Source organism: Lathyrus oleraceus, chromosome 3, assembly GCF_024323335.1.
Source record: "Lathyrus oleraceus cultivar Zhongwan6 chromosome 3, CAAS_Psat_ZW6_1.0, whole genome shotgun sequence".
Lineage (NCBI taxonomy): Eukaryota > Viridiplantae > Streptophyta > Magnoliopsida > Fabales > Fabaceae > Lathyrus > Lathyrus oleraceus.
Genome location: NC_066581.1, coordinates 254886100 through 254897817, shown reverse-complemented (window position 1 = coordinate 254897817; position 11718 = coordinate 254886100).

Below are 11718 nucleotides of genomic sequence, written 5' to 3'. Positions count from 1 at the left end.
GTAAACGCACGCAAAAAAGAAAAAGGTTGCCCGGAGTGGTCTCGCACGACCACCTGCCTACATACCTCGTCTGGAACGAGGATCAGGGCGATGTAGTTCCCCTGAAAGGGAAAAAGATTTCAGCCAGAAACCGGGGAACGACACACTACTAGGGAGCTGGACTCGAGCCTAGTGTTGTCATGCATCGTTTACCCTAAGTTCGGTTTTCTATCCTACTTGCATAAGCAAACTACCCCTATCCAGGAAAGAAGTAAGCACACAAGCATACAGCATAATTCAAGCATACATCAAATGAGAACAAGCATCTCAAACAGATATCCACACAGCACGCACTATAACCAAACAAGTGGCTCACACAATAGGTTTGACTGCCGAAGCGAGTCGTCTGTACGGGCTGGGTTTGCTCTTAACCTTGCCATTACGAGGCTAAGGTGAAGCAGATGAAAGGTGAAGTGAGGATCAGACCTCACAGCTCTTATCCCTAACCAGGGAGAGCTTCTGACAAATGAGCATGGGTCCAGAATGGGGGAACCCTTCTATACTCAGAGACTCTGACACAATGTGTACTGCACGGATCTTGGGCTTGTGATCTCAATGCTACAACCATGTAATGAGAGCAAGGAGACGACTCACAGAATGGTGGGGGATAGATTGCTTATCCCTACCTTCCACCAATTGCCTTGATTAAGGACTTTACCTGCTTAGGCACAAAATTAAACAATCACAATCATCGCCTCTTAAGGAGGACTTCAGACATTTATTTGCCCGGCCCGGTAACAGCCGGGTCTCCAGACTACATGAAGTTAGGAAGTTATACCTCAATGCAAGTTGCTAAAGCAAAGCAAAGCAAAAGTTCACAAGGAACTGAGCAACTAAAAGTACCTGGAAACAGTCAAACACAGTTAGTACTCAGACAGACAAAACTACACAGCAAAAGTTTAATCAGTTAATCTATACAGATCAATGCACAACAAAGCAAGTTCAAAGCTCAAGCCCAAGCTTCACAACCTACAAAACAATGTTATGTTAGTGTACAAACATCAAACAACATCAATTGCATTTAACTTGATTCATTCTCCATGTGCATTATGCTTTTGATCCTGAAAAATCAAGCAAATATTAGCAACAAGACCACTAGGCTAAGCCTAGGGTCCAAAGGCAAGAAAAATTCCTAAACAGCAAGGTATCTCTAACCAAACTCAAGCTAAAGTCAAACAAGAGCCAACACAATTAGCCTCATGTCCATATCATTCATCATGTTCATTTTAAGCACAAAACAATTCAAACTAGTTCAAATGAAGCACCAAACATCCAAACAGAACTATTGCATTCAAATCCATATCAAAACAAATCCAAAAAATCTCAAATAAATTACACCTAAACAGGACCTAATCCAGGTATGGCACACCAAATTTCAGCTTAATTGGGCAAATAGAACCATGTCAATGAAAATCAACAAAAACAGACACAATTATAGGCTCCAAATCACAACATCAACACATGAACTCACTTCAAAAATTCATAACTCAATGAAAACAGTAAAGAAATGAGTGAGACCAAAACAGGGATATCACATCATGTGTCTATTACAAGCATGCCAAATTTCATGATTATCCAATACCATATGAGCATTTCACATCAAAATTACAAACATGTACCACATGGACTTGCATATTTGACCAACAGAAATGAAAAATCACAATCAATTTGAAAATGCAATGTAAAATTCCACAAAAATTCATACAACATCTCAACATGTTAATGATTCACCATGCAAAATTTCATTTCATTCCAACAAGTATAGGTCACTCAATTAAATCCAGCAAGTTGACACAATGAGGTGTGACACAAATTGTCACACCTAAGTTCAATAATTCATAACTCAATGATCAGGTATCAAAAACTCATGAAATTTACATGGAAATAAACAGCATCCAGTCAACAATCATCACAAAAATTTTCAAGAATTTATTTAACACTATGAGTATTTCATGAACAAAATGGTAGAATGTATCAATTTTGAGCACATGTGAAACAAGCCTAGGTCAAACGATATTTTTGCCATGCACAACTTTGACCAATAGGTCAAAAAAATCCTAAACTCAACAAGGAAGTCAAAGAAACAATCCACACATTTTTCTGAATTTTCTATAATTTTTTATGAATTTTTTAAGGTGATTGTAATTTTTTAAGAATTAATTAAATTAATTAAGAATTCACAATGGCAGATTTGTAATTAAAGATGGCGGGAGCGGGAAACAGCTAGTTTGAAAATTTAAACCAAATTTTGGATCAAACATGCATTCTTCATCGTTTTCGCTCAACAAAATTCCAGAACACTCAAGAACATGCAATTTCCAAACCATCACCAAAACGAGCAAATAGATAGCCGTTAGAACCGTATGAACATGTGGAATACGAATATGAACTCGATTTATCCTAACAATTCCTAAAACTCTCAGATCGAACGAGTTAGGGTTTGACATTGAAACTTCAAATCCAGATTTCTTAAGCTACGGTTCATCATTTCACAAACCAAACACATCACTGTAATCTACATAACATGACCTATAGAACGCACATAAGCATGAAGTAAATCATGATGATCGAATTCTGGTGATACCTGTTATGGCAGTGTGGAAATCAAAGCTTTCAAGCTGTCTTGATGCGAAACAGACGCCACATAAGCTCCATGAAGATGAATGATGTGCTCAGAATCAATTGCTATGGCCTTTCGTGCATGAAAACCTCAATTCACCATTAATGGAGCTTGCATTGACAGCCACGATTCAAGGTGTAGTTGATGATGATACACAAAAACAGATGGAGTAGAGGTTGAATAAAGATTGATACAGCAAGAATCCTCGAATTTGAGCAAGAGTTGAAGGAGTTTGATGAATTCTTGTGTTTATGGTGTTCTTGATGAAATTGAGAGAATGTGAAAGTTTTAGATCTGAATTTTGGTGAAAATGATTTTTTGTTATGCTTAGCATGTGATTAAGATTATATATGATGCACTAATCCAAGCTTAATCATGTAATTATGCAAATTGGAATTGTTAATGAAAGTGCTAATTTTTCAAGTGAGGGCAAAATGGGAATTTCCAATGACAGCTCATTGCCACCTATTTGACAGCTCACACAACATCCAAATGCCATGTGTGAGCTGTTGAAACTTGTCTCACTCTCATTGGTTGTGTAATTTGCAAAATCACATGTGAATGCCACTTTGTCCATTTTTGCCATTTCATTTTTCAAGCCAAATCTCAAATTACAAGCCTTAGCCATGAAATGATGATTCCAACAAATTTTAAATGCCATTCATGAGGTGTAGCAAAAATCCCCACTCAAAAATTCCAATTATTTCACAAGTTGGACAATTTTGCCCTTGGTCCATTTTAACTGTCCAGTTGAATTTTGACTTTTTGCATTGACCACTTTTGAGAAAATCCAATTATGCACCATGAAAGTACATGTCAAATGGAGTTTGTGCATATAAAGAACTTGCAATTTGGACAAACCATGTGGAAATTATGGCCTCCTGATTATGGGTCATTTTTGAATTTCACTGAGCCATAACTTTCCAACCATACATGGGATTTTCAAGTTCTTGGACTTTTTGGAAAGGTGAGAACAAGATCTACAACTTTCATGTTGAACAATTTTTCATTTGAAGCTTCCTTGGACACGTGGCTTTGAGGTCCAAAACTTTCCATTTTAGGAAACTTCCATTACAAGTCACTTTCTATTTTTGGCAGTTTTTGTCCTGACTTGATTTTCTTCATTCTTAAGCTTTGAGATGTTATTTAACACTTGTTCCAACCTGAATGAAGTGTATCTAACTCATTTCCACCTCTAAATCCATCAGATCATGTACAGTTGACCATAGTTGACTTTTCATCTGACAGATGAATCTGGCAATGCATAGATCAATCTGAGCTTCAATCTTCAACTGAAATGGCTCAAGGGTGAAACCCTAGCCTCAATAAGCACCATATAATCATATTATGAACCCCATAACCATCATAGACCCCATCTCCTGATTAAGCCCTGACTGGCCCAATGCAACTGATTAGGGTTGACCAGTGGTCAAAACCCTAATCTCAGGGAATCCTGCTTCAACACTTGATGACATCCAACCATGATGATGATGATGTATCATTGCAATCAAGATGAAGACCAAAATTCTTTGGATAATCATAAAACCCTAATACACAGCCCAATCCTCAGATGGCCCATAATCAATCAATAGACCCTAGGCTTGCACTTGGACTTCTCCATCTTCTGATCAAGACTTGGGAGAATGGCTTGCACAGTGTAACCACATGATATGCAATATGCAATGCCTAATGACCTAAAATGATATGCAACATGTTAATGCTAGTCCCAAGAGAGGAGGGCAAATTTTGAAGTGTTACAGCTGCCCCTATTCAATCCACTGTGAACCTGTCGATATGAATAGCCTCGGCTTTCAGATGATCAGGATGAAGAGTGATTGAATACCAAGAACAGACGAACAATTTGCACTCTGATGGGATATAATTAACAACGCCTGTCAGCATCGGCGAAGAAACAAACTCTGAAATCGAAAAGGCGTCGACCTGGATACCAAAATAAATGGTAACTCAGGGATAACTATGGCCTGAACACCACACATCCATTCGGGATCATTATTCTCTCTTCTTTTTTTTTCCTTTTTCTTGAACCCCGAAATTTTCTCTGCGCAAACGACCCTCGGATCTCTGCATTTGAACCCCATTCTCCTATTTGCCAAAATAAATGGACCCCATTCTCCGATTTGGACCCCAGTCGCCTGACGATAACCCGCGATCGCCAATGTGAACCCCGTTCTCCAGAAAATGCCGCAACATCTCCCTTTCTCCATTTGAACCCCATCTCCAGAAAATGTCTCCACATTTCCTTTTCTCCATTTGAACCCCGTTCTCCAATCTCTCGTGATAATTCCGCTGGCAATGCCGGAAATAACACCAAACACCACTCTGAGGGCGACATATCAGAGGGTACACCTTCACAAAAGGAAGGTAACATGTGCATCTCTTCTTCCGAAGACACCCGTAACGACCTCCACTGGCATCCGCCAAAGTCTAAGGTGACACATGAACAGAAGATAATCCCAAGGACCTCATCCTGGATATAATCTTCAACTCTATCTCCATTTGAACCCCAGAAAATGCCTCAGCATATACTCTTCTCTGATTGAACCCCGATCTCCAGAAAATGTCACAACATCTCCTTTTCTCCATTTGAACCCCGGAATCGCGCTGATCGCGTAACGTCTTCTGATATCATTTCCATCTCTGTCCGACGGAAACATTTCCTCCAATATCGCACTACTGGGGAACACTGCTGATCTGACGTCATGGTACCACACTCCTCAGAGTAACACTTTCAACCAGACACTGACTGATGACTGGGAGAAAACTCGACGTTTACTGGACATCGAACAATGATGTTGACAGGACATCGAACAATGATGTTGACAGGACATCGAACAATGATGTTTACAGGACATCGAACAATGATGTTGACAGGACATCAAACAATGATGTTGACAGGACATCGAACAATGATGTTGACAGGACATCAAACAAGGATGTTGACAGGACATCAAACAAGGATGTTGACAGGACATCAAACGAGGATGTTGACAGGACATCAAACAATGATGTTGACAGGACATCAAACAAGGATGTTGACAGGACATCAAACAAGGATGTTGACAGGACATCAAACAATGATGTTGACAGGACATCAAACAATGATGTGGGAAATAACTCGACGTTTACTGGACATCGAATGATGATGTTGACTGACACCAAAGAAAGCTCGACCAGGCACTTACTGATGACTGGGAAATACTGTTGCTCCAAACTCACAATGCTGAACTCCTCGGAGTATCGTCTTCATTGTCCGGCAAAACCAATCCTCAAGCGGTAACCACGGCTCGAATCGCGCTGATCGCGTAACGTTCTCCAATCTTCATTCCCATCTCGGCCCGACGGAAACATTTCCTCCAATATCGCACTACTGGGGAACACCTTGATTCAATCACGATGCTGAACTCCTCGGAGTAACACCTTCACCTCTGGGCAAACCACCTCTCAAACAATAACCACGGTCTGAGACTAGCTTATGCTTGCAATGATGAATGATTGATTTTTCTGCGTAATGCTCCATAATTATGGAAATGCTACGCGATTTATTATTATTTTTTCTATGCAATATGCTATGCTTTATTTTACATGATGAATGCATAAAAAGTATCCCCCTCAAGGGACTCTTCTGAGGAGCTCGAGACACTCTGCTGAGGAACTCGTCATTGCTCCAACTCCACCCTGCTGGGGAATAGCACTGCTGCCGGGAAAAGGTAACCCTTGCTGGGGAAAAACCTCCTTTGCACCCAATCCGCTCGGGAATCTGCTGGGGATAGGAACCACCAACACTCTGTGGGGATACAACAGTTTTTGACTTGCTGGGGATATCAATCCCGACTCTGCTTTGAGAACCCTCACAGATACCTGACGACTTTACTGGGGAAAATGCTCACAGATACTCTGCTGGGAAAACAGCAACCTCCAGGTCTGGCAACTGGGGAAAGCATCAATTTGACACCCGCTGGGGATGACCATCCTGACCCTGCTTAGGGAAACGAATGCTACTCCGCTGGGGAAGACCCATCCAACCCATAGGTAGAATCAACTCAGCTGAGGATGCAAAATCCGTCCGCTACGGGAACTTGTCCAATCCACTGGTAGGATGAACACTACTGGAGATATATTTCATTGAAACCCGCTCCACTCGGGGAACTGCTGGAGATATATTTCTTTGAACCCGCTCCACTCGGGGAATAGCAACCTTCAGACTCGGTTAGGGAAGTCCACAGACCTTGGATCTGCTGGGGATTTAGTCCTATGACTCTGCTTGGGGACCTAGCTGAGGAAATGAGAAAAATTGGTACAGAACACCCGTCGACTCGTCGAACCATGGTATCCACCTCCCAATCTCGTATCAGCTTTCCACTTTTGAGAACTCCCAGACTCATTTGGACCTTTTCTGCTCCATCATCTTGTATTCCAAGTCGCTTCGTGCTCGACGGAAACGTACTCCTGGGATTTATACAGAAATTTCAATTTTCCGACTTTGAAGAGTCTTCTTGATTAATTTCAAGGGTCGTCGGATGTCGCAACGTCTTCGTCGTCTCTTCCTACCGTTCTTTCTTCATGCACTCGTCCCTGATCGGACTCTGCGGGGAATTACATACTTTCAAGTCTTCCGACTTTGAAGAGTCTTCTTGATTATCATCAAGGAACGTCGTACGTCTCAACGTCTTCGTCATCCTTTCATTCATTCGTTCCCGCACGAACTCTCTGGGGATCTGTGACAAAGCTTCCACATCACAACCTGCAAGTGAGTGGCGAATACCTAACAGTACCTGCAAAACAGATCGTCAGATAAAACCGTGCCCCAGGCGTGTCAAGATTTCAACACTTGGGTCACTCAACCTTCCAAATAAGATTTCCAGTTTCAATCTCATAAACATGCATTGGAAGGAACCTGTATGTGTTAAAATGCAAGATTCTTTATCAAAAATATCTGGATGTTTTTGCAATCAAAGCGGTAATGAAAAACAAAAACAAAATTATTTGACTGAATATGCATTTTATTGATTGAAAATAGTGTGGCTCAAATGAGCAATACAAAAGGAAGCAATTCCTGAAAAGAGGTAATTGCGCTCAAAAGGAAAAATCTATCCTAATGGCAATGTGAAACCCGTGATCTCATCGAGTTCCAACTCGGTTACACCCCATATGTCCTCAGACTCTCCGTGCTTTCTGCCTTCTGAACAAGACGATTCTGATTGATCCCTACCGGGTATTATCCATGATGCCTTAACCAAAGCGCAAACGATCATGCTAGACGCAGTTGTTCGTTTCAATCCCTCTTTTGCCTGGACCGCCCTTTCGAGTTTTCAGTCCACCGGGATACCCTTTTTTGCCCAAGTCGCCTTCTCAGGTTCTCGACTTGCCGGGTGTACAGTTTTTTCATCTTATCCCTAATTTTTGCCCGAACCTTCTTTTCTGTTTTTGGTTCGCCGGGATGCCCATTTTTGCCTGGACTATTTTATTCTTTTCGTCCAGCGGGTCTCTTATACGAAGTATTTTTAAACTGCGTCCGCATTCACAGAGGATGGAAAATCCTCGCCATCCATGGTCGTTAGCAACAAGGCTCCGCCGGAGAAAACCTTCTTGACCACGAATGGACCTTCATAACTCGGTGTCCATTTGCCCCTTCGATCGTTTTGAGGAGGAAGGATCCTTTTCAGCACCATATCACCTACGTGATATACCCGAGGTCGTACCTTTCTGTCAAAAGCACGCTTCATCCGCTGCTGGTATAACTGCCCATGACAGATGGCCGCTAGCCTCTTTTCTTCAATCAGGCTCAACTCCTCGTACCGGGTCCTTACCCATTCAGCCTCTTGCAATTTCACGTCCATCAGGACTCTCAAAGAGGGAATCTGAACCTCACCCGGTAATACAGCCTCCATTCCATATACCAACGAGAAAGGAGTTGCCCCAGTAGACGTACGTACCGACGTTCGATACCCATGCAATGCAAACGGCAACATCTCATGCCAGTCTTTGTAGGTTACCACCATTTTCTGCACAATCGCACCGTCGGTGCATTCAAACGCTATCCGGGCAACAAAAGCTTATTCACCTTAACCTCCCCATCAGACATCAGAATCCGTTCGGATTCAGGGTCAGACCCCTCCTCCGGGATCGGTCGCTCTCAATCCTTCGATTGGAGCACCTCGAGATGTCCTCATCAGGGAACTCAAACTTCATCGGTTGATAATCCTCCACGGGTTGCCGGGCTATGTAATCAGACAATACACCCTTTTATTGCTTTCTGAGAGGTATATCAAATCAGTCAACATTCTTTTGCACTCTCACAACCCGTCCGGTCAATGCTGGATTCTCAAACCCATACTTGATCGGATCCATCTTGAAATCCACAAAGTGGTATGAACCAGCATACACTGTCTCAGTCGGCGAGCAGCCTATGCCAAAGTACATCAAGTTTTCCCGAACAGTGAATGTATTGTTTCACAGTCGGTAAACTTTTTGCTAAGGTAAATTGCATGCTCTTTTCGACAAGACTCGTCATGCTGACCCAATACACCTCGTAGACCCCTCGAAGGCCGTCAAGTACAGATTAACAATCTCTTTCCATAGGGAGTATCAGAATCAGAAGTTCCTGCAACTTTTCTTTTATTCTTTCAATGCCCCTTGGCAATCATTATTTCACCTGACCGTTTGATCTCTTTTTTTTTCAACATCTTGAATATAGGTTCACACGTGGCTGTCAGATGAGATGTGAACCATGACAGATAGTTCAATCTTTCGAAGAAACCACGAACCTCTCCTTTATGTTCTCGGTTCAGGCATTTTTTTTTTAGCAGGATCAACCTCGATTCCTCTCTTATAATGAACCCCAGCGTCTTACCGGACCGCACTCTGATAGTGCGCTTATCTGAATTCAACCTCAGTCTGAATTATCTCAACTGGTCAAACGACCTGGCCAGGTCTGCCAGATGCCCCACTTCCGCATGGGACTTTGCTATCATGTCATCAACATAGCATTTGATTCCACGATGAATCATATCACGAAACAAAGTCACCATGGCTCTCTGATACAGGCGCTGGCGTTTTGCTTCTCTAGAGGACAGTCTTCTCTCTATGGCAGCTTGTGCACAATGACATCGGTATCCGACCCTGACGTACCCTGACACGACCAGGCGAAGATATCCACATGCTCTTCCAACAAGACTACCATCCTGCTCTTGACTCGCCTCTGAAGCGGCCTCATTTTCCTATTTCCTTCCTGACCTCGGCGGTGCTTGGATTAACAATCTCAACCCGCTCCTCATGCGGCTGAATCACCTTCTCCTCTTGTTTTAACAACCTGGCTAATTCCAGCAGATCACCATCTTCTTCGCCTTCTTCTTCAGCCTGATTGCTCGGATTGTCGAAGTCATATGAGGGGTAACCAAATTGTTATCAAAGAGATTCGGAGAATTATTTTTGAATTCGGAACGAGACAAATCAAAAAAGAAAAATGAAAACAAACATTGCCATTTTTATTTGTTTTTAAACTGCAAAAATAAATGAAAAACAGGGAGCGCCGCTTTTTGACTGAAAAACATCCATTTATTAATGATGCAGAAAATGCAAATTATGAACATGAAGTGGCCCTTACAATGGACCATTACGTGTCGGGCAACACATATGGCTTTCATGCAAATAAAATTAAGAAACAAGAAATATTACTCTTCCGGACGAGTGTCGGTGATGATCTTGTTAGCCTTCCAGCTTCCTGGTACACACGATTTTATCCATTGATCAATCTCCCAGTCACTGTCAGTTTCTTTACCCACTGTACAGGCGTGATCTGAATCTAGCATTCCGGCACTGACAAAGGTGAACGACGGACGACGTCCTCTGTTCTGCTCAGACGAGTCTTGACTTGGATGATAACCAATCCCAAACATGTCCGACTTTACCACAATGCCTATGATCTGTCCCCAGCCTGGGATCCCTCCATTTCTCAACATTTCCAGTGCCTGCTTGTAAGAAGACACAGACGGTTTTTTCTCTTTTCCAATACCAATGGCATTTTCCACCTTGACAGTTTCAGCTACCAGACTGAGTGCTTTACACCTTGCATCGTCCATTTCTGCTTTCATCATTCTCTGGACCGATTCCCCAATTACTACACACCCCTTTGTAGCGATGGATGCACAACAATTATCAACACGAGGGAAAGCTCCATTTTTCGTCGGGCGTTTTGGGACCACAGACATGGGCATTCTTAACTGATCCTTCTCAGTCACCTCTACCCCTTTCTTGTCCTTCGACATCATCTCCACCTTTACAGGACCCTGCCTTGGCACGGGGTTAACACTATCATCTGCCATCGGTGCAAAGCTGATTGTCTTAGAATCCACCAAGTCCTGGACCACATGCCTAAAAGCTTTGCAATCCTCAATGTGATGTCCGGGTGCCCCAGCATGGAACTCACACCTGACATTCTCATCGTAACTGGCAGGCCTCTGATCAGGTTTCAACAGAGTCAACATCCTCGGCTGCACCAACCCAAGATCCTTCAACCTTTTAAACAGCGAGGCGTAAGTCACGGGCGGCTTATTGAAATGACGATCCGTCGTCCTCCTTCTCACTTGGCCCACAACTCTCTGTGTCCTCTGTTGAGGTGGTGATTGCCGTTGTTGTGCAGATGAATCACCAACAGGAATGGTTACGGTGGCAGCATAAGGGTGGTAACGATCCTTACCGCATTCTCTTTTAGTCTGCGCACCACCTGATTCAACCTTCCTCTTGAGCTGACTACTGTCAAGGGATTTCTTCCCCGCAGAGCCAGAGGGACTTGTTACTTCGGATGACGGAGCCTTTCCCTGAACTTTCTCCTTGATCATCCAGCCCTCAATCCTTTCTAATCTCTCGGCCATGGCTTTCTGCCCCAAGGCAAGCCCTTGCACAACACTGAACAAATCCCTCACCATCTCTTTCAGTTCGAGGATGTCGGCGTTGGGAGGATCCATCAGCTTGGATTTGTTGCCCCTAGCAGGATATCTGAACAAACGAGCTATGCGCACCGGTCGACACCTACAAAATAG